Genomic DNA, 22885 nt, shown 5'->3' with positions numbered 1-22885 from the left:
AGAGAGAGAGAGAGAGAGAGAGAGAGAGAGAGAGAGAAAAGTTCCAACTCCAGGTTCGTTTGGGTCTGACCCACGTTGCTGGAGTGTGAGAACTCAGTCTTCCCCATGAAGACAAGGAGAAAACCTCTACTGTATCTCCCAGGCCATGGGTTTCTTGGTTTGTCACAGGAGCTAGCAGAGCCGTGAGGCACACGGCTGCCATATTTCATCAGGTAATGTGAGCTCCTGTCCAAGAAGTGTCCCCTTGCCCCTCCTGGTACCTGAGATTCTGGGAAATTGGCTCTATTTTCAGCCTCTGGGTTTTTCCTTGTCATTGCCAGTGCTGAGCTCCTCAGAAACAGGTGGCCACAAGGGAGCTGAGAAAGAGGAAGATGGAATGAGACCTAACAGCCCCAAGGAGACAGTTCTCAGCCTGAGAGTCTGCAAACCTCCATCACAAATCCTCTTAGCAGGAGCCCCTGGGAGATCCCAAGTGTCCTAAGAGGCTTCTTTGAGTGACTCAATGGCCAATGTGGACCTGTGTTCTTTTATTGATTGATTGATAGTACTGGGGTTTGAACTCAGTGCCTCAGACTTACTAGGCAGGTGCTATATCACCTGAGCCACTCCCCTAGGTAGGGTCTCCAAACTATTTATTTTTTTAATTTTTTCAGTGCTGGGCTTTGCACTCAGGGCCTTTGCCTTGAGGCACTCCACCAGCTCTATTTTTGTGATGGGTTTTTTTGAGCTAGGGTCTCATGAACTATTTGCCCAGGCTGGCTTAGAACCACAGTTTTCCTGACCTCTGCCTCCTGAGTAGCTAGGATTACAGGCATGAGTCACCAGTGTTGGGCTCTTAGACCTTCATTCTTGTAAGAAGTTTGATATAAGCTGGGCATTAAAATCAACTTCCAAGTCTCAAAGGAGACCGACCACATTCATGCTCTGCCAAGGGTGAATGAAGAAACAATGTTACAAAAGTGACAGGTTTGGGCTTCTTTGAAAGGACCACAGCTGGTTGGAGGGAGAGCTTGGTCTCCATGGTGTCCTCCCCAGGACATAGCATCAGTATCAGCACCGTTACCAAAGGGGCATGGTGTGTGAAGAAGGTGTCCCCAGTGCAGACAGTAGCAATGAAAGGAGAGCAAAAATGAAATCAAAGTAAAACACAACTGAGGCTTCTCTTGCAGCTTGCCTCACATTCCCATAATGACGTTCGACTTCACACTGGAAGCTATTATCTCTTGGCGGACACACCTTGACTTTAACAAGTGTCTGTTACCCGCAAGGAACTGTGGCACACTGTCCCTGTAGCCCACAGGAGGATCCAGAGCAAGGACACACTGAGGACAGCTCTGCAGGCAGTCAGTGCCACCAGCCTGAGTCATTCCTTCCTCCGTGGCTGAAGGTGCCATTTATCGTGGTCACTTGGGTGACTGCCAGCCTGCCAAGGGCTATGAGCTACTACCTTCCACATACTGCTTCTTTCTTCACAGAAAGAATCCAGTGTCTCCTACTCCCTCCTTCGGTGCCACCGACTGGCAAGTGGTACTAAAGGCTCCTGCTTTGGTCTCTGACGCCTAGGAGCCCACGTAAGCATAAAGGCAGCAAGAAACCTCCGCCAAAAAGTCACCTCCACTAGAGTGCTACCTCCCTAACCCCACACATATCTTTAAGTGACTAGAAACTGGGAGTGTTCTCACGGAACATTCTAGTCCTTTTGTTAGTTTGAAAACTCACCCGAACAATTGACTGCAGAGAAATCCCATCAGAGTGGAACACAGGCAGACACGAACTGTGGGTTTTGTGGAGCTTTGTCTCCCCTCAATATACAGCCTGCACACTGACAGGCTATAGTGTAGTTAAAAGACATCAGCTGGGCACGGTGGTGCACATCTGTAAGCTCAGCGCTCAGGAGACTCCGGCAGGAGGATCATGAGTTCCATGGAAGACTGGGCTGCATCCAAAATAAAAGGTAAAGAAAGAAAAGCACCTCCCGGATTGGCACATAGTAAGTCTAACAGCTAGCTCTTTCAGTTTAACAAGGCACTCTGAACCTTTGTGGCTACCACAACAACTGTTATTTAGCCCACAATTCTGAAACTTGTGGCATATTTAGGCTGGGCCCAGTCGTGCTCTGAGGCAGCTGTTGAGTCAGCTGGGGACTGGCTGATCTGAGCAGGGGAGGGGATTGGTCCATTTTCTGCTGCTGTAACAGAATATATGAAACTGGGAAATCCATAAGGATCAAACCCTTTGGGCTGGAGCCATGGCTCAGGTTTTAGAGTGCCTGCCCAGCAATCATGAAGCCCTGAGTTCCATCCCTGGTACCGCCAAAGAGAGAGAGGGGGAGAGAGAGAGGCACTTGTATCTGGTGCAGCCCTTGGTGCCGAATTACTCCCAAAAGAAGAGAGTATGAAAGGGCCAAAGTCAATCTTTTTTTTTTTTTTTTTTTTTTTTGGTGGAATTGGGATTTAAACTCAGGGCTTCATGCTTACAAAGTAGGCACTTGCAAAGCAGGCACTCTACTTCCTGAATCACACCTCCAGTCCATTTTCCTCTGGTTACTTTGGAGAGGGGGGTGGAGAGGTCTCACAAACTATTTGCCTGGGCTGGCCTGGAACCACAATCCTCCTGATCTCACCCTCCCAACTAGCTAGGAGGCACCTGGTCCACTGGTCGCTCTTACAACAAATAACAAATCCATTCTCACAATAACCAATCCAGTCCCATGAAAATGGCAGCAATTTATTCAAGAGGGAGGAGCCCCTGTGACCCGATCCCCTCTTACTAGGCTGTGTTGAGGACTGTTTCCAGCACGTGAATGATGAGGGGCAATTCAAACTACAGCAGATGGGCCCAGGTGGGACAGCTCCTTTGTGCTCACTCTCCAGCAGGCTAGCCCAGGCCTGCTCAGAGTTCCCAGACAGAGAATGAAACAAAGAGGCTCAGGACTGTCCCTGAGTGTTCATTGCCTTCTGCTGGCCAGAGCAAGTCACTAGGGTGTTCTGGACTCAAGGAGTAAAGAGACAGCCAGCTTCCAGATGGAAACAGTCGCAGAGTCAGTTTGCAGAGGGGTATGGAAAGCCCTGTGCAAAGTGCAAAGCACTGTGACCCTTTTTGCAATTGCCATGGGAGGTACCAACACATTCCATCATTGTCAAAAGGAATTAGACCTGTTCACCAACAAGCCTAGCGAAAACAAACATGGCAAAACAAGCCTGGTAAAGATGGTCATCAAAGAGTAACCCCGAGACAGGAGTGTCACAAGTTCCAGGCCAACCTGGGCTACATAGCGAGACCCCTTTGCTTTGCTATTGTGTCTACTCTCCAAAGCCACCCTGACCCAACCTGACTCCCTGAATGTGGCAACATTGCTGGGCCTCTGCCTGGAACATGAGTCCTGCCCTCAGGACACTGGTGTGTGTATGGGGACTTTCTCCATCTCTGGCTCCCATCTGGCCATCCTGCTCCTGGTGAGTCAGTTCTGGCTCTCTAGGAAGAACCAGTGTTCTGTTCCCACAGTCAGGGGGCCATTGCCCTGATGTGGAATGGTTATTCTCTCCTCTTAGAAGTTACTAAGTGGTCAAGGTCATGACCATAGTCTGTGAGCTCATCCTGGGTGCCTGGGTATTTGGACGCAAGAGTGAAGCAGCCGCAGGCTTTGTCTCATGACTACCTTCTGTCCCATTTTCAGGACAGGCAAATCTACTTGGCTTCTGATTCCCCACCGTGAAGGTGCTCATGAAAGCTGCCTCCCTCTATTTGTCTAGCTGAGCAGACACTGTTGGCCTCTCATCTTCCCACACAATCCTCTTTTCCATAGGCACCTTCTAGTTGGGGGAGCATGGGACACCCCACAGTGAAGCTTCTGGAAAAACCTGTTTTCCTGGTTCTCCTGGTTTTTTTTGAGAGGGGGGTAGCGAACTAGCATGGCTTTTGCTCTTCCCTTTTCTTCCTCTCAAACCTCTGCCTCACAAGTAGCTAGGATTGTAGGTTTGAGCCACCACATCTGGCCCAGAGTGGGGGTTTCTCCTGTAACTTGCTTGGAAGAGAAATCAGTATCAAGGACTCAAGATGACCTCCCCTGCATCTATCTCAACATCCTATCACAGCTCAGATGTCATCGGTTGCAAGGCGGGACTTTCTTTTATGTATGTTCTCAAGTCACATCACTGGTTAGAAGAGGCATCCACCCTGATTTCAAGGATTTTATTAATTTTGTTATTTATCCATTTATTTTGGTGGTTGCTGGGCTTTGAACTCAGGGCCTCCCTCCCGCCTCCCTCCCGCTAGGAAGGCACTGTATCCCTTGAGCCAAGCCCCCAGCACTTTTTGCTTTAATTATTTTTCAGGTAGGGTCTTCATTTTTGCTCAGGGTCAGCTCAGACTGGGACCCTCCTACCTGTGGTCCCCACAAGGCTGGGATGTGTGCCACCACACCCAGTTATTGGCAGAGATAAGGTCTCACTAACTTTTGCCCAGGCTGGACTTGAACCTCAAGCCTTCGAATCTCTGTCTTCTTAGTACCTGGAATTATAGGTGTAAGCCTCCATGCCTGGCCTCAGGGATTTTAATATGAGAAAAGGGCAAGCATCTTAAAATTGGGGAAATATGGTGTGTATTTATTTACTTCCTCGATTCTTGCCTGCAATACTCATTCGACCAGCCCCTGTCCGCCTTGTCCTGGTGGGTCCTTATAACTAGAGTTGAGCTTGGCACGGAGTGGGCTTCAATAGGTTCCTATTCCTCTTCCCCTTCCCCTTCCCCTTCTTCCCCTCCTTCTTCTCTGCCTCCTCCTCTATGATGGAACCCAGGGCCCCTGCATGCTGGGCAAGTACTCTGACTCCACAAACACCTATCAGTGAATGAGCCAGGGTCCTAGTCCTCAGTTTCCTAAGAACTTCCTTGCCACCCTGGCTCGGGAGAACATTTCCTTTCTCTGAGCCTCACTCATCCACCACCAAAACTGAAAAAGTAAGGAGCCTCACATTCTGGCAAAGGACCCCATGCTGTTCCCAGAGCTATACATCTCACACCGTGCAGGGCGATGTCATTCTCCCCCATTCCCAGAGCCTACCTCCTTTTAGCTCTCGGAGTTCCCCACACTCTGCTTGGGGTACTTACTCAGTGTTCCCTGCAAATGCACTGTGGTCAAGAGACAGGCAAGGTCTTGGAGCACAGAGACAGTGCTTTGTAATTTCCGCTTTTCTCAGGAGGATGGCCTACCTGAGCTGCCCAACCTACCTGTGGGCCACTGCCAGCAAATATTTTTTAAGTAGCATTTCTCAGAGAGCTAGTGTTGCCTAAGGAAGACCCCTGTGCTGGTGAGAAACACAGCTAGGTGCCACCCCCGTCACAAGCACTTCCTTCAGAAACTGTAGAGATGGTGACAGTGGCTCTCACACAATGACACATGAGCCCCATTTAGTCTTCCATGGAACACTGTGACATAAGAAGTACCATTAACCCTTTTAAAGGTGGAGAAACTGAGGCACAGAGATGTGGAGTGACAGTAGACAGTAGAGCCTGGCTTTGGACCCAGGAGAAGCACCAGAGCAGATCGCCATTGTGCTCACATTCTGCCTTGACAGTGCCCTACCCCATGCACCTGCTCATGCCAGGCCCTGTGCCTGGCCTTGAGGCACAGATAAGAAAAGGCCCAGTTCCCATCTGCAAAGAGTTCACGCTTTGGTGTTGAAGACAGATATGTTGGCAGTGTCACAACCGCACAAAAGAAAAAGAGGCCCATGCATGTGGGCAATTAAGGATGACTTCACAGGGGAGGTGGCTTTAACTAGGGTTTTGTAGGAAAGATAGGAGTTTGGGGTAGAGAAAAGAGAGGCCTCATCCTAGGGAGAAGTTTCTTTCTTAGAGGCTCAATCTGGGGAGAAGGAAGCTGGGCTGCGAAACTGGGAGACAAACCACTGTAGGAGATAGTTTGTCTGAGTTGGTCAGGATGTCTGGGAAGGACTGAAGTGGACACCTGTGAGTTGTTCAGGAGTGCCATTGTGCAGAGGAGGAGATGGGGTGGACCAACCATGAATACCTCCACGGCACCCACAGAACTTCCCCCACGAACAGCCTCCTGTGGGCTCTGGGGCAGGAGTGAGGTTCTCCAGCAGACTCGCTGTCTCCCCCATTCAAACACCATCTCCCTGATGCCTGAAATTCTGCTTCTGGAAATTCTCCCCAGGGTTAGCACCAATCTGTCTTTCTGACAGCTTCTCTTGCTTTTTTCCAAAACTTTTTTTTTTTTTTTTTGGTGGGACTGGGGTTTGAACTTAGGGCTTTTTCACACTAGCAAAGCAGGCCACTTGAGCCACTCCACCAGCCCTTTTTTTTTTTTTTTTTTGTGAGGGGTGTTTTCGAGATAGGGTCTCTCAAACTATTTGATCCTCCTGATCTCTGCCTCCTGAGCAGCTAGGATTACAGGCGTGAGCCACCTGGTGCCCAGCAGGGCAGTTGTTCTATGGTACAATGTGCAAGATGACAATTGAGTGCAAGAAGCCATCTGCTGAGAGCAAAGATGGAGGTGCGCATAGGCAGGAGAGATGAGAGCCCCTGGAACTTCAGAAAACGGGGGACTGTAAGTTTGGGGACCTCTGAGTTCTCTTGAGGCCACACTGTGCACTCTCTCTGCCAACTCCAGTTCTTAGCATGCGGGCTGCCTTTGTGCTTCACCTTAAGCCAATGCAAATGAGTTTCAATTTCTTGTAATTGACAGAGGCCTGGCCTAATCTTCACACTGTGCCATAATTTCCTTTTTCACTTCTAGTTTCCCTTTCAAAATGCAAATGCTCCTGAGGACCGAATGCACACATCACTAATGCTTTAGCATAAATCCCGTTGTCATCTTCCTGAGTAGAGGAAGGAGGAGGCAGCTCACGTGGCGTGAGGGTCAGGGAGGAGGATGCCAAGGGGTGGGAAGTTGCTGCCAGAGACAGAGGCAGAGGCTGCCTCCCAGCTGCACCAGCTGCCCCAGGAGACAGAGTCCCTCCCTTCCCTGGGGTCTGGGCCTGGCTGCAAAATGTCTGCAGGGTTGTTCCAGAGCTCAGGGGGGGAACCCAGGTGGTCAAGACTGGCCAGAAGTGCTGTATCTCCAGACCATCCACAAAAATTCAAGATGCTCTTATTTTGCCTCAAACTCAAGATGCTCCTGCCTCAGCCTCCTGAGTGCTGGCATTACAGGTGTAAAGCACACACCTGGGTACACTTGAGTACTTTTTTCCCTCACTCTCATATCCCAGACAATAAACTGTTATTGAGGAAGAATTTTTAAAGCTCAGCATTTTTAGTTACTTCCAAAATGAGTGGCCATTTTCAATGGCTGGTTTTCAAAAACGGCATTTGAAAAGCCCGCACTGTCAAGGAACCCTCAAGAGCAAGCACCGAAGTGGCATTTTTACTTACTTGAACTTACACCCTTCCTCACTCTACAGGGGATATCGGGGCCTCCCAGCCTTGTGTGTCATCAGTATCAGCGCTCCGAGCGTGCCATGAACACTGGTGCTACAGTTTGGATCTGGAACATCTCCCAGAGGTCCATGTGGACAAGACCTAATCCCAAATTAGGTGCTCTTGGGAGGTGGTGAAACCTTTAAGAGGTGGGGCTCAGAGGGGGTCTTCTGGTGATTGGGGGTGTGTCTTTGAAAGGGATATGGGGACCCTGATCTTCTTCTCTCTCCCTTTTTGATTCTCCTTCATGGGGTGAAGAACCTTCCCACACCATGTGCTCCTGTCACTTTGTACTGTACTGCCACAGGCCCAAAGCAATGGGACTGAAACCTCCAAAATTGTAAGCCAAAATAAACTCTTTTTTCCTCTCGCTTTTTTTGTTTTAGCAGTACTAGGGTTCGAACTCAGGGCTGACACATTGAGGCAGTCCACCAGTTCTTTTTTGTGATAGGTGTTTTTGAGACAGGGTCTCACAAACTATTTGCCAGGGGCTGGCTTTGAACCCAAATCCTCTGATTTCTGCCTCCTGAGTAGCTAAGATTACAGGCATGAGCCATGTTCACCTGGATTCTCTCCTTCTTTTCATTTTTTTTCCCTTTTTTTGATGGCATTGAGGTTTGAATTCAGGGCTTTGCACTTGTAAAGCAGGTGCTCTACCATTTGAGCCATGCCTCCAGTTCATTTTGCTATGGTTATTTTAAAGATAAGGTCTCACAAACTGTTTGCATGGCTGACCTCAAACCTCAATCCTAATAGCCATCATCAGCAACACCACCAACAACAGGTGTTGGCGAGGATTCGGGGCAAAAGGAACCCTCTTACACTGTTGGTGGGAATGTAGACTAGTACAACCACTCTGGAAAAAAATTTGGAGGCTACTTAAAAAGCTGGACATCGATCTACCATTTGATCCAGTAATACCACTCTTGGGGATATACCCAAAAGACTGTTACTCCAGAGGCACCTGCACATCCATGTTTATTGCGGCACTATTCACAATAGCCAAGTTATGGAAACAGCCAAGAAGCCCCAGCACTGACGAATGGATTAAGAAAATGTGGTATCTATACACAATGGAATTTTATGCAGCCATGAAGAAGAACGAAATGTTATCATTCGCTGGTAAATGGATGGAATTGGAGAACATCATTCTGAGTGAGATTAGCCTGGCTCAGAAAACTAAAAATCGTATGTTCTCCCTCATATGTGGACATTAGATCAAGGGCAAACACAACAAGGGGACTGGACTATGAGCACATGATAAAAGCGAGAGCACACAAGGGAGGGGTGAGGATAGGTAAGACACCTAAAAAACTAGCTAGCATTTGTTGCCCTTAATGCAGAGAAACTAAAGCAGATACCTTAAAGCAACTGAGGCCAATAGGAAAAGGGGACCAGGTACTAGAGAAAAGATTAGATCAAAAAGAATTAACCTAGAAGGTAACACCCACGCACAGGAAGTCAATGTGAGTCAATGCCCTGTATAGCTATCCTTATCTCAACCAGCAAAAACCCTTGTTCCTTCCTATTATTGCTTATACTTTCTCTACAACAAAATTAGAAATAAGGGCAAAATAGTTTCTGCTGGGTATTGAGGGGGTGGGGGGAGAGGGAGAGGGCAGAGTGGGTGGTAAGGGAGGGGGTGGGGGCAGGGGGGAGAAATGAACCAAGCCTTGTATGCACTTATGAATAATAAAAGAAAAATGAAAAAAAAAAAAAAAGAAAATCCATCCAAAAAAAAAAAAAACCTCAATCCTCCTGATCTCATCCTCCCAACTAGCTAGGATTATAGGTGTGAGCCACCAGCACCCAGACAACTTTCTTTTTCTCTCTTTTATCTAGGGTATTTGTTACAGTAATGGAAAGCTTAGAAACACAACTGACTATATGCAGAGGGCTAGAACTGTAACAATGGCTGACATGAATCCAGCATTACTGTAGGCAAGATCTTGTACTAAATGACTTACATGACTCAACCCATTCAGTCTGAGAGGTAACCTTGTTTCACAGAAACAATAAATTTCTAAGGAAGAAAAAACGGATCTGTCAATTAGCTGGAAGATGCAGTAGCAGTGAGAATATGCTAGACTGTGCTGTCGAAATCTCAATGGCTGAAAGAAGATTCATGCTTCTCTCCCTTCAACACTCACTGAGTGCCACTCAGCTCCATAGCATCCTTGCTGTAGGACCCAGGCCCATGGAATAGCCTGTGTGTGGAACCCTGCTGCCCTTGGAGTGGGTGAATAAGAAAGAACATGGGGTGAGCCACTGTTGCCACTTAAAGCTCCAGTGCAGATAGGAAGGGTGTACCTTCCTTCACACTCCATTGGCCAGAGCAAAAGGCCACCTTGGGCTCAGCAGGTGGGATGCAGCCCTTCTCCCATAGAGAGACCGTCAGAGGTACACAGTAATACAATCTCCACTTCACATCAACAGTGAGAAAACCCCTGACCTCAGAGATATTAAGATGTGAAAGGTGGTCCATTCCAGAACTGGTGATGTGTGGCGCTATCACCCCCAGTACACAGGTAAGGAATGGAGACATCGATGGTCACAAAACACACTTGATGTCTTAGAGTGGCAGATCTGGGGCTTCAGCCCATGTGTCACCTTTAACTACCCTCTTTCCTCTGTGTGGACGATAGTGTTCCTCAGGTACTGGGGAAGTCCTGAGGGCCCCTAAATTACTCTCCATTTACTTATGATTATTATTTGGGTGGCATGAGTATTGAACCCAAACTGGGCAAGTGCTCTATCACTGAGCTGCACCCCCCTTTCCCCTTCTTTGTGATTTTTTTTTAACTCTTTCATTCAAACGTGGTGAGTCAGCACTGTGCTAGGCCCACTGCTGACGTCTCTAGTTCCTTTAAACTAAGTGTCCTGGGTCAATCAGGGGTCAAAAGAAAGGATGGGCAGAGGTCAGTTATTGGCGGTGGAGAAAAAGGAGTGTGCTCACAGGGTAAGACACATGTGAGCCCTTCCCATACTGGGCTGGCCCTGGTCGTAAATTGTCCCATAAAGAGATGACTATTTACTCTAGGCAGAGGCCTGAGGCCGTGGGTTGAGTACAGAAGTGGGTGAGCTAGCCATTGGAATGTGAGTGTGGGTGGGTGGAGAGGGGAAGTGGTCACCAGCTTCCACTGAGTCATGGAGGGTGAAGGGGAGGGCTACTTGGCTCCACCTTTGTGCAACCAGAAGGAATAAGGACAGGAAGAGGCAAAGGTGGGGTGAGGCAGGGATAGGGACAGGGAGGAGGACCGGCCCAGGCTGCAGCAGATCCCTGCATAGGCAAGCAGGCCTTTGATGTCAATGTTGCCTCATGATACCCACCAGGGATCAGCTGGCTATCTAAGAGGGACCCTCTGGGGTGGCCTTGACAGCATCCATATCCCCTGCCTTTGTCCGGCTTGAACTTGAGAAGCTGCTGGCTGGTGTCTGAAAAGTAGAGGTTTAGGGGCCCTTAGCTGCTGTGTCTCCTTACCAGAGGGAGGGTCTTGACAGAGCAGTTTCAAACCTATCAAAGGTGGTAAATAAGAGAAGCTGAGGGTTAGAAGGAAGTAGAAAGACCATTGGGTTAGAGGGGGACGAGGGGAAAGTACAGACATTGCGCAAAGCCAGGAGCAGAGGCTGGTGGAGTGGCTCAAGTGGTAGAGAGCCCAAGCCTGCCTAGCAAGTCTGAGTTTCTGAGTTCAAACCCCAGTACTGCAAAAGGAAAAAAAAAAGCAGCAACCACAAAAAGCCAGGTGCAGGACATTTGCCCACTTAGCCGAGGTGTAATCCTAGTGTGTGGTGCCCGCTTTGCTTTAGAAAATGAGAACTTGCTCAAGGCAAGTTCCCCAATTGCCTCCCAGCCTCCACATTCCCCTCCCAGCCCGTGTCTGGCCTGTCTGGTGGCTTTCCCTGCTCCTGCCTATGTGGAGCCTCCTTTCAGGTCCTCCCTGTCTCCTCTCCACTCTCCAAGGCCACCTTCCTGAATTACCTCAGCTGGGCAAGCATTGTCTGTTTGACTGCTCTGGGTGAGAACCGGCCTGCCCCAGTTAAAAGGAAAAAGGAGGGAGTGCGTTGTCCCATGGAACCATCTGGCTGGTGGTTTTCCAAGGAAAAAAATCTCAGGAAGTCTGATTGGCTGGGCCTGAACCACCTGCCATCCAGGTGGCCCTGGTGTCTGAGTGGACTTTGGAGGGGGTGGAGGTGGAAGCCCGGGCAGCCTGCACCACAGGAATAACTACCATCACACCCTTCGCTCTCGGTTGCTGGTGTTAGTTGACCTGGGGCCTCAAAGCAGGGTTCTCTCCTCTGCCTGTCCGGGTGACCCCCAACAAGCAGAACGTAATACATTTTTGCTGACTGATTGTGTATAAAACAAACAGATATGACAGGAACTGCTAATTACTAAAAAAGAAAACTATCTGTGAAACTCAGAGTGGTCTAGAGTCCTCAGGATCTTTCAGGCTCTTTGGGAATCCAAAGGAATAAGGAGAAATTCAGACCTCTTCATGCTTAGCTGCTATTAAGAATAAAAACAGCCGGGCACCAGTGGTTCACGCCTGTAATGAAGGAGGCAGAGATCAAGAGGATCCCAGTTCGAAGCCAGCCTGAGCAAATAGTCCCATGAGACCCTATCTTGAAAAAAACCCATCACAAAAAAGGGCTGGTGGAGTGGCTCACCATGTAGGCCTGAATTCAAGCCCCAGTACCAGAAAAAAAAGAATAAAAACAGTAGGGCTGGGGATGTAGTTCAGTGGTAGCACACTGGGTTCAATCCCCGTACCACAAAAATAAATAAGAAAGACAAAGAAGAAACCAGTGGTAATCCAAGCATTGAGGAGGTGGAGGCAAGAAGATCAAGAGTTCGAGGTCAGCCTGGGCTGCATAGTAAGACCTGTCTAAAAGAAAACAAAACAAAAAATAGCCTGTGATGGTTATGGCAGCAGTCACTTAGCAGAGAGGATACTAAAGGTCTGTCTTAGAACAGTCAGTGGGTTCTAACTTATCACTTAATGTGCCCATTTGAGGAGTGAAAATTTCTGTCCTGTTCAGCTTTGTAATCATTTCTGTTTGCCACCCCAGCCTCCCAGGGCTGCCCAGCAATGCCCCCTAGGCTCAGAAGCACCCTCTCCTCCTCACCTTCCTCTCAGCTCTCTCTCCTGACAGCTGGTCTACAGGTTCAAAAGCAGAATAGTTACTTGTCCCTCAATCTGTGAGCATCTATCAATTAATCTGCCAGCCACTAAGTCCTTAGTGAGCATCTGTTGTGTGACCAGCCATTGTGTTGGGATCCAGAGGACCCCTGAGAAGTGTTAAACTGGGTCACCTCCCACCCAAGGAGCTCTGTCTAGGCAGGGAGCTCCAAGGAGAGATGACACTGGACCAGGTGGTCATGAAGGTTCTTCAGGGTCCCGATATTCCATGATGATAGACTAAATGTTGGGTTTGGGCCCAGCTTCTGTGGATGGGTAAGGTCTGGCTACCAACTAGAAGGTTTAGGGGAGGAGACGGGGAAGACAGTCCAAGAACAGGGAAAGTCAAAGAAGTTTTTGTTCTGGGATGGACGTGCTTGACCAAAGCAGAGGATTTTTATGAAGAAAAACATAGGAGGCTTATGAAAACTTAGTAGGTTGGCTAAAGCTAATGGGTAATGTATCCATAGGTAGAAGAGAGCCAGTGAAAAACAGGTAAAAAAACTACAATTGAATGGTTTTCATAATGGTGCTCATATTTCACTTACCCACTGCTGCCTCTGTAATGGACACTGTTGATTTATACTCAGTGATCATTCCTCCTTCTTTCTCCCTAACAGGACTCCAATTTTTTCAAGAGCTACTCCTCCCACCTGCTGCTACTTCCCTCCAGGCAGCTGAAGCTGGCTGTACTGCCATACTCCAAAGTGGGGCTGACTGGTCTATCTTGCTAATGATTGGCTCTAGGTGGAGCATGTGACCCAGTCCTAGCCAACGAGAAAATCCCCATTAGGGGATTTCTAAGAAAAAATGGCCTGTTTCTAAGAGATGCTAACACAGTGTTTGTTCTTCCTGTGGACATTGTCATGTCTGGAGGTGGCCATTTTGCCTCTAGTCACTGTTGATGAAGTCAATAGAGAGGATAGCAGAGAGAAAACTTAATCTGATTATACCATTCAGCCACTGAATCAACCTGCCTTTCCTGTTACATGACATAAAACATTGTTTATTGTTTAAGCTACTTTGAGTCATCGTTTCTGTTACTTGCTGCCCAAAAGCATCCTTGCTGCTTTCCTAACAGCTCTTGACATTCCTTTTTCCAAGCCCACTCTGTAGTGAACTCACTGGAAATACTAATTCTGTGACCCTTCCTTTTCCTCCAGTTCCTCTCCTGCTTCCCATTCTTATTGTCTTTATGTCATCCTAGATATTTGCATGGTAGTTGACCTCCACTCTGGTCTTGTCAGCTCCCTCCAGTCCTTACTCCCCACCACCTAGCACCCTCACTTATGAAACGCTGGCACATGGGTCCATCCAACTCTGCTTTTGCTGCTACCGTCCTTGAGTTATGGTAACAAACTGTTGTGCAGGTTTGTCTGAGATCAATACACTTCCTGGGATTCCAGAATTTCAGTGCACACTGGGATGGGTCTGGTAAAGTGGGTGACCCCACCCTGAGCTGGTGAAGTTGCTGGGGAAAGCACCCAATAATGACCCACTGGTCATTATGGGCTCTAGTTTCCATCAGACCCTTCTCCCATTTGCCAAATACTCCATTTCATCCTCCTAAAGTCCTCAGTGGCCTCCCATTTCCCGCAGGAGATTCAAGTAAATGAGAAGTCCGGTATGAAAGGTTTGAGGGCTCCTTAGGAGACATTCCTGACGTTTGATCCTCTTGGCATAAGGTTTAAGCAGGATGCATCCTCCAAGAACAGTCGCTGGGTGTAAGGACGCAGAACCAGTTTCTTTCTCCGGGCCTCCCCTTCCTACCAATTGTCCTCAACACGCCAGGAGGGGTCAGTAGTGAGCCAAAGGCAGTGTCATAGGACGCGGCTAGTGACCTGGCTTCTGGGCTTAGCACCCAGTTCCTGGGCAGATGTCCGAAGAAAACACTCTGGCCACACAATTGGTCTTTCATTAGCACCTTTTCTGGCAGTCTTGGGGAGAATTTAGGACTGGGATGACTGGAAACAATTATTCTTACTTTTCTCTCTTTCTCTTCTCCCCACTCCCCCTCTGCTCCTGCTTCTGGGGCCAGGAGACTTCAGGGCTAGGAGCAGAGGGATAGGAACAGAAGTCGGGGTGCCCTCTCTGAGGCCCCAGCCCAGGCCACCACCAAGTGAGAAATGTCATGATAATTACTCCCTGGCATCCAGCTGGCCAGCAAGCCCTGCCCCCAGCATGACTCACCCTTTTTCTGCACTGACTGGCAGCTCCCCAGGCATGCACCCCTTAAATGGTACATGCCAGGGGGAAATTCCTGGGGTGGTGTCTGGCGCCCACGGGTATGTACCACCAAATGGACTCACAGCCTGACTGAGCTTTGTTTGGATGAGTCTCAGCCCACACGCCACACACTCCCTTGGCCCACAGCTGGAGAAAAGAAACATGGAACTCTGGGTGGGAGGAGATGGGCTTAGAGCTCACCTCTCTGCTCACTTCCTGGGAAAGCAGCGGCAGAGGGAGCTGGGTCTCTGAAGTCAGTGAGCCCGGCAGTGTTGGTTGGGGACCTGAATTGTCAGGGTGCTGGTGGGGGATGGGATGGTAGAAAAAACCCAAATGAAAGATCCAAGGGTAGTATCTATCTTTCTTGTCAGTTACCCCTGGGCAGTGGGCTGACATGGAGGGGCCCACAGAATCAGATCTGTGGGTTGCCACCCACTTGCCATAAATCATGGGGCCAGTTTAAGATTAGCTAACACCAGCTGTTTATTACCCTGAATTCTAGGGCTTTAATCTTAGAAATGTCAGAGCATCCATGATCCAGGGGCCTCATTTGAATGAGGAAACCTAGAGGGCCAGATTTCTTGATAGGGGCTGCGCTATTCTGGCTGTGAGGAGTGGAATCTGGAGCCCAGATCTCTCCCTACACCTATGGTCAGGTGAGCTTTGTCTCCTAACCTTACCCTCAGGTGGAGGTTTGGGGACAGGACCAAAGGTGCTGGTGATAGGGAAACACCAGTCAAACCAGCAGTCTCCTTTGGGTTAAGAACTTGAGGGAAAAAAAAAAAAAAAAACATTTCAGGGGAACTTTGCATCACCTATAGCACACTCGTCAGAGTTAGGAGATTCTGGTCCAGTTTTGTTTTGGTTTTGGAGACCGGGTTCTGGATTTGTTGCCTAGGTTGGTCTGGAACTTCTGGGCTCAAACAATCCTCTCAGCCCTCCTTCCTTAGTCTCCCTAGTAGCTGGGACTGCAAGGAGTGCCCCTGCACCCTGCTGTTCAGTTTTTTAAAAACTATTTCACAACTCTAATTGTACGTTATTGACAAATACATAAAATCTGTTGGGTAGAGATTTGACTTTTTCCCAATCCTACTCACTTTGCAGGACAAAACAATCACTTTGTCCTCATTTGCATTTCATCTCAATATTCCTTTACTCCATATAAATTTGTGTTTCTATTTTTCTTTGAGCCAGTTATAAGCTCTAATTACCCGGTTCCAACCCATCATTTTGTTACCAGATGAGGGGGTTCCCTCAGATTCCCCATTTCCAAGCAAATACAGACACATGAGATGAACACACATGAAAAGAACTTCAAGGTGCCTCACAACAAGGTGGAAGTTTTAGCAAGGATTTATTTTACTGTAACAGGACACAGTAGTGTAAAGTGGGGGAAAGAGAAGAAATGTTTCCTGCTCCCGGTTCAGGACATGGGAGTGAAGACTCAAAATGGCAGTTCTTATCTGTAGTCGCCTACTTTCTGAGCTGCAGGAATACGCCACATGGCCATGTTGTCTAGCAACCCCTCATCATCAGCCAGTGGTTCTGGGTGGTTAAGATGGTGCTGCTTTTTATTTTAAGCATGGAGATGTGACCTAGAGCTACCCAAAACAGAGGGACAAAACAGAGTGGGTGTTTTAGGACTTCTTTTGCTGGCCATGGCTTTCATTTTTCTGCCCGTCTACCCATTCAAGGAGCCTTGCAGCTTCTTAACATCTCAAAATGAAAGGCAAAAGCAGAGAGCCCCTCTGACTCCCTGTTCTTGTAACTTGGCATCTAAAAGGAGATTGCAGGGGGCTAGCTGCTCTCGTTAATGGCAATGGTGGTCTCTGATCAGAAGATTTCCAAATTCTTTGTGTCCCACGTGAAAGAATCCATGGCGGGACACATGGGTATAAATGGAGTTTATTAAAAGTTGGGGAAGAGGGAATTACAAAAGAGGGCATGATGGGGACCAAGTGGAAGCTGGAAGCTGAGAGAGACGCTTTCTCTTTTCCAGGTGCTTTTAAACCTATGGGAAGGGAAGAACCTAGCAATTCTCATCCAAATAATCAATGAGAGGTTGGGCATGGGTGGTCCCTGGACCAGGTGAGGGTGGTTTGAGCTGTCCTTGAGCTAGAGTGCAAATAACCCATGCACATTTGCAATTGAAAAGAAGGCTCAGAGAAAGGGAGGAATGTTCAATCTGAAATACAATATTAAAGGTCATATTTTCTAAGAGTCCTGAACTTTCCCTAATTCTAGTCTGCCTCACTCTGACTTTTTAAAGTTTTTAGTTCCTGTCCAATTTTTTACTAAAAATAATATAATTTCCTTGTCTCCTCATCTATGTGTTCTGCCTCAATTTGAGTAACATAAATTCTTTACTATATGCTCCTTTTTATATATTTTATGGAAGTCATGATTTTAACTTTAAACAGTATCATACCTTCTCCCTGGGTCCCACAATCTCATGTCTGGTGTCAGGAGTCTGCTGGCTTGGTTTGCTTCCAGAGCTGCTCTTACTTGGGAATGGTGGGGGAAAGACAGTATGGGTGCAGGGATGGTAGTGAGGCCCAGCTCAGGGGAGCTTTTCTCTTTGGGGTCTGAGGCAAAGAGTGAGTGATGTGTGGGTGGTAGTGGTAATGTCTCAGATAAAACCTGGCTGCTTAGGAGACTTTGGGGAGTTGTTCAGGAAAACGGAAGTGGTTTGGGGTGGCCCTGACCTTTAAGAAAGAGAAGGGGCTGAGCTCCAGGCCCATATGAGCTCACACTTTCTTTCTGCCATTAAACAGCTACTTGAGTAGACATCATTTCATTTGTTCTTTCTTCATTGGTATTCATTAGGTATTTTTAAATGTCTAATTGTGAGAGAACTCCTTCTAAGAAGGTTGAATTTTCATGCTAGGTGTGAATTAATATCCAGTAACTCAGAGCCTGTCTGCTTCACTACTTAATTTAGAGATATGCTAGTTGGAAGAAGCCTTCTGGTGCCAAAAAATCTTTCATTTCTGAAACCTTCTAGCCAAGCTCAATGAAAAATACATCCATAAATACTCATTCCAACGACTCTGCAGACCATAGTCACAAAGATTTTCACTGCATTTACTCGGGGCTCCCCAGCCAAAATATCTGGCTCATAGTTCCCCAAGGTTGTGTGTCCCACTACCTGCCTTGCCATGTACCTTTTTCCTGGCACTCCTGGACCAGCCAGTGGTCTATGTGTTTAGATGCCAGGTCAAAGGTGTCAGCCCTGGCTTCCTGCAGGCCATCTCCTGCAGTTGTTAACATCTGCCTCTCTGCTTACCAAATGGTGGTGCTCCAGCCAGAGACCTCAGAATCTGAAGCTTTGCACTTTGTGCTGTCACCATGGGAGGCCCTTGCTGCTGGGTTTAGCAGGTTAGGCAGAGCTTGTGGTCACCCAGCTTATGGGTGGTGGCTGTAGGGTGGACTTACAGTTGAATTTAACAGGGGGAATAGGGAGGAAGGTCTTGGAAGGACATAAGGTCCTTTTCCCCACTGCATGAGTTGCCCTGTAGTCCCTAGGGCTCACTTAGAGCACGAACGCTCCTCTACCATTCAAAGGCCAGGCACTGCCCAGGCCCTAGGAGGATGTGCTAGGATGCTCTCAGTGCTGCCCATGTACCACAGCCAGCTGGAGACTCAGAAATAATGGTGCCTGAGCCCCATCCAGACCACTTAAATTCACACTCTGGGGTAGCTTGGCCATTGGTTATTTTTAAACCGAGTTATAACTCAGATGGAGTAACACTCACAAATCCTAGGAATATAGCCTGTTGAATTTTTGTGTGTGCATCCACCCTGTGACTATCATCTAGACCTAGATGTCTATCACCTCTGGCCTGCTGAAGGCTCCAGTGTGCCTTTCTGTATAGGGAAATTTGTTTTTTCCCTTACTAAGGTTCTCTGGCTGTGTCCCTACAAATTAGATCCACAAAATACAGATCAAGGATGATAAAGTAGACTTGGGAGGATCTCAAAGTGATAAAAATGTTAAAGTTTGGGGGTGGGTGGGAAAAGGCGTGGCCCTCCATGTTACAGAATAAAGCCCTGAAGTTTGTTGCCAAAATAAAAGACAGATCAAGTAGAGAAGTCTGTTACTGTGTATGCTCCGATTTTGCCCAGGAGCACTCTTAAAACGCAGCTCATGGCAGTGTTAGAACCTGGCTTAGGGCATCTTAACAAAAGCACTTTAGCTTTGTAGGAAGTGACAAGGCAAAGGACTGAAAGGACATTCAGCTACTGGGTCAGCAAAATGCAGAAGATAGGGCTTGTGGAGTGGCTCAAGTCTGCCTAGCAAGTGTGAGACCCTGAGTTCAAATCCCAGTGCTGCAAAAAAAAAGAGAGAAGAGAGAGAAAAAAGCAGAAGACAAATCACAGGGCCATCAAGGAAGGCTGAAGATGAGGACATGAGTCTCGTTACACAACTCCCTCCTGTGTCCTCCTGGGCTGATGAGGGTCTAGTTGTCTCTGGCGGTTGACCTCTGCCTTTCCTGGTAGAAAGGAGAGAGGACACCTTCCCAAGTTGGACGTCCTGCTGTTAAGCAAATAGTGGGAACTTTTCTTGCATCTGCTTCTCAGTTGCTCAAAACAACCCTTACGCCAGACTTCCTACCTGCAAGAATACCATGTTAACGCTGGGAGTCCATTTCTGGGGCCTCCCACATGACCTGAGGGGAAGTGAAATGTCCAAGATCTTAGGACAATCCTTTCCTAGTACCCACACTATTAACAGGTTGAAGCCAGGGGTGATAGTACACACCTATAATCTCAGCATTGGGAAGCCTGAAGCAGGAGGATTGTGACTTCAAGGCCAGCCTGGGCTGTATAGCAAAACCCTGTCTGAAAAAAACAAACCAATCAACCAACAGCAACAATAACAGAATCATGTAGATTGTCTCACTTGACAATAAGTGAGCAAGGTGTTTGGAAAGGCACAACTCTGTTTTCTTTTCTTTCCTTTTTTTTTTTTTCTTTCTTAATTCAGCAAGTCCTGCCCAGAAGGTCCAGCACTTTCCCTTAAAAAGAGGATATTCTTCTTACCTACTTTTCAAATTTAGGAACCTCAGCTGTGCCTGACACAAAAAGGCCCATCTTACCTCCCTGACCTTCTTTGTGTGTGTATGGTTAGTAGACAAAACCAAATTTGCCATTCAGCATACAGTCCATTAACATTGTTGTTCAGCCACCACAGCCATCCATCCACAGGAGTTCCTCAGCTTCCTGAGCTGAAACTTCACCCACTAAACAGTAACTTGCCATTCTTCCTTCCCCAGCCCCTGCAACCACCATTCTACGAATCTGACTATACAAATTTACCTTTTTGTCCTGGGAAAGAAAACTTCCTATCCTCTGATGGTTCCATAATAGAGTCTACAAATAAACAGATTGACAGGAGAAAAATGATTTGAACAACCTGACATGCGATGCACAGGACTCCCACAAAATACCCGACTTGCAGAAGGGCCAGACAACTGAAGTTGGTATGGCACTGGGAGCTACAGAAGGGAACAGGGGCTTGGGCTTCTGCTGGGAGGGGTGGTGTGAGTTATGGTGAATGTGTGTTGTCTTGTTACGCAGAGACATCTCTCGGGTGATGAACAGCTGTCTGGAGCAGCCCAGCAGAAGGGGTGACAATCCTAGCCTGGTGCCTTCTTTCTTTACTGCAATGCAGCTAATCTCCCAGACTCATTACAACTGAGTTCCCTTCCGGAAGATCTACTTTTAGGAAGGTAAAGGAAGGAATTTTAGAGAAAGCCCCTCCCTGAGCTTTGGGGGACAAGGGAGGCAAGAGCCAAGAGGGCAGGAAAAGTCCAAAGAGACCTCACTTCTAAGGCTATTTCTGAGGCTTGCCATTCTTTAGTTCAAAGTACTTTAGTGCAAAGTACTTTGCAAGGCAAAACACTATATTTTGGGGGTATCACTTTCTAGGCCCCAACACCAGCTTAATTCACCTGGCATAGTGTCTTTAAGGTTTATCCATGTTGTATTATGTATCAGAATTTCTTTCCTTTTAGACTGGGTATGGTGGTACACACCTGTAATCCCAGCTACTCAGGAGGTGAAGACTGAGAGGATCAAGGTTCTAGACCACCCCAGGCAAATAGCAAAACCCTCATCTCAACCAATAAAAAGTTGGGCATGGTGGCACTTGCCTGCCCATAAGCAGTAGGACCATGGTCTAGGCTATTTGAAAAATAACTCGAGCAACAAAAGAGGGTATAGTTCAGTTGGTAAAGTGTCTGCCTAGAAGTGCAAGGATCTGAGTACAAACTCCAGTACTGTCAAAAAAAAATTTAAAAAGAATTTCTTTCCCTTTTATAGTTGCATAAAGTTCCATTGTACACACCTCACATTCTGCTCTTCCATTCACCCCTTCATGGATATTGAGGATAATTCCACTTTTGACTGTTGTACACGATGTCACTGTGAACCTCAGTGGACAAACAGCTGTTCAAGTGCAGCCTCATGCACATTTTCAGATGTCTCCTCTCTATCTATTTCTCAGAGCTACAGCCAGTTTAATTTCGGTTTCACACCCTCCAACTCCCCATCCTCCCAGGGGTCAGGGTTCTGAAAGCAAGGCTGGTACCCAGGTGGGAACCTGAAGCCCTAGAGCAAGGAGTTAGCATCCCAGGATACTCTAGCCTTCTGGCTTTCATAAAGCAGTTCTCATACTGATAACCGAAGCTGACAGGCAGCAAGAGAAAAGTGCATTAGGTCTTCCTGTTGGTGGGCCAGAACTGGTCAGACCTTTCTGGGATCTCTATCTTCTCCAGAGCTTTTCAAATTAAAAGTCTTCTTTATTAATGGCCAGGGAGCCAGATACCAGAAGTCTTCCTTAGAGCAGGAGCTGGCCCTCTGCAAAGGAGACAGGAATAGGATGGGGCCACCCTAGACAAGCACTGTGAGTTGGAGCCTCTCAGGCCCAGTCAACTCATCTTCTCCACAAGGGGCTGTGCTCACCACACAGCTTCAGTGCAAGTCACATTCTTACGCCTGAGGGGACAGAAAGAGATAAGGCCACAAGAAGTTTACCAGTTGGTTGGGGACAGAGTCAGTCATGGAAGATGAGACATCAGGGCCCCACATAAAGCAGCAGCAGAGAGAGCGTAGTTCTGTGCAGAGGAAATTGTCCCCAACCTGTGTGGGATGTGGTTGTGTTAGGGTTGCCTCACTAGTGTTATATAACTGTGGGGTTAGTTGAAATAACACCAGAAACTAACGTGACTGTGTTAGGGTCAGGTGTGTGCTAAACACTTTAAATGCACAGAGCTGTTTAGTTGATGTGACAATAGTAAGAAGAAAGGACTGTCATGATCTTCATTCCTAGTTTCAGTAGATAATCGCCCTTGCCCTATCCGAAGTTTTATCTAAGTTCCCAGGTGATAGGTGTGGCCAAGTCTTCAGGCCTTGTGTGGATCTGCTGTGACACTGGACAGTCAGGATTGACATTCTGGCAGACGCCTGCCTGATGGTCCTCCTTGCTACACACCTCAAAGCCGGCACCCTTTCAATGACTCAAGACCACAGGCAGGAGGCTGGTTCTGGCCTAATGCTCCCCACACCCTGCTCAGCCTTTTCGCTTGAACACACTTGAGGACAAGTTGCCCCCTTGGAGCCAGTGGCCCTCTGCTCTGAGATCATCCATCACCCTCCTCCCTGGGGCCAGTGGCAGCTGCAGGCCCTTTTCTCAGGGACCTGACAAACCTTCTACCTCCCTCTCTTCTGATCCCATGTACCTGGAGATAAGGTAGTCTTATTCTTGTTTTTTCCCATTCTAATATTTATGCACAAACTGGATGCCTTCTACTATGTAGACTTCATTGAACTTTTGCAGTTCAAAAGGCCTCATTCCAACCAACTCTAAGAGGTTTTGCTGCTTTTCTGCCTTATCGCTCCTCCCGGGGGCAATAATGATAAGGGAAGTCTGCAGACTGCCTGCAGAGAGGGGTGGGCAGGCATAAATAAGGTCAAGAAAAACAAACAACACGACAAAAAAGCTTTTAAAACTGCTCAGAGTACCTTCCTATCACAATCTC

This window comes from Castor canadensis, chromosome 12, assembly GCF_047511655.1.
Source record: "Castor canadensis chromosome 12, mCasCan1.hap1v2, whole genome shotgun sequence".
NCBI classification, from domain to species: Eukaryota; Metazoa; Chordata; class Mammalia; order Rodentia; family Castoridae; genus Castor; species Castor canadensis.
Note: the sequence above shows the minus strand (reverse complement) of the source record.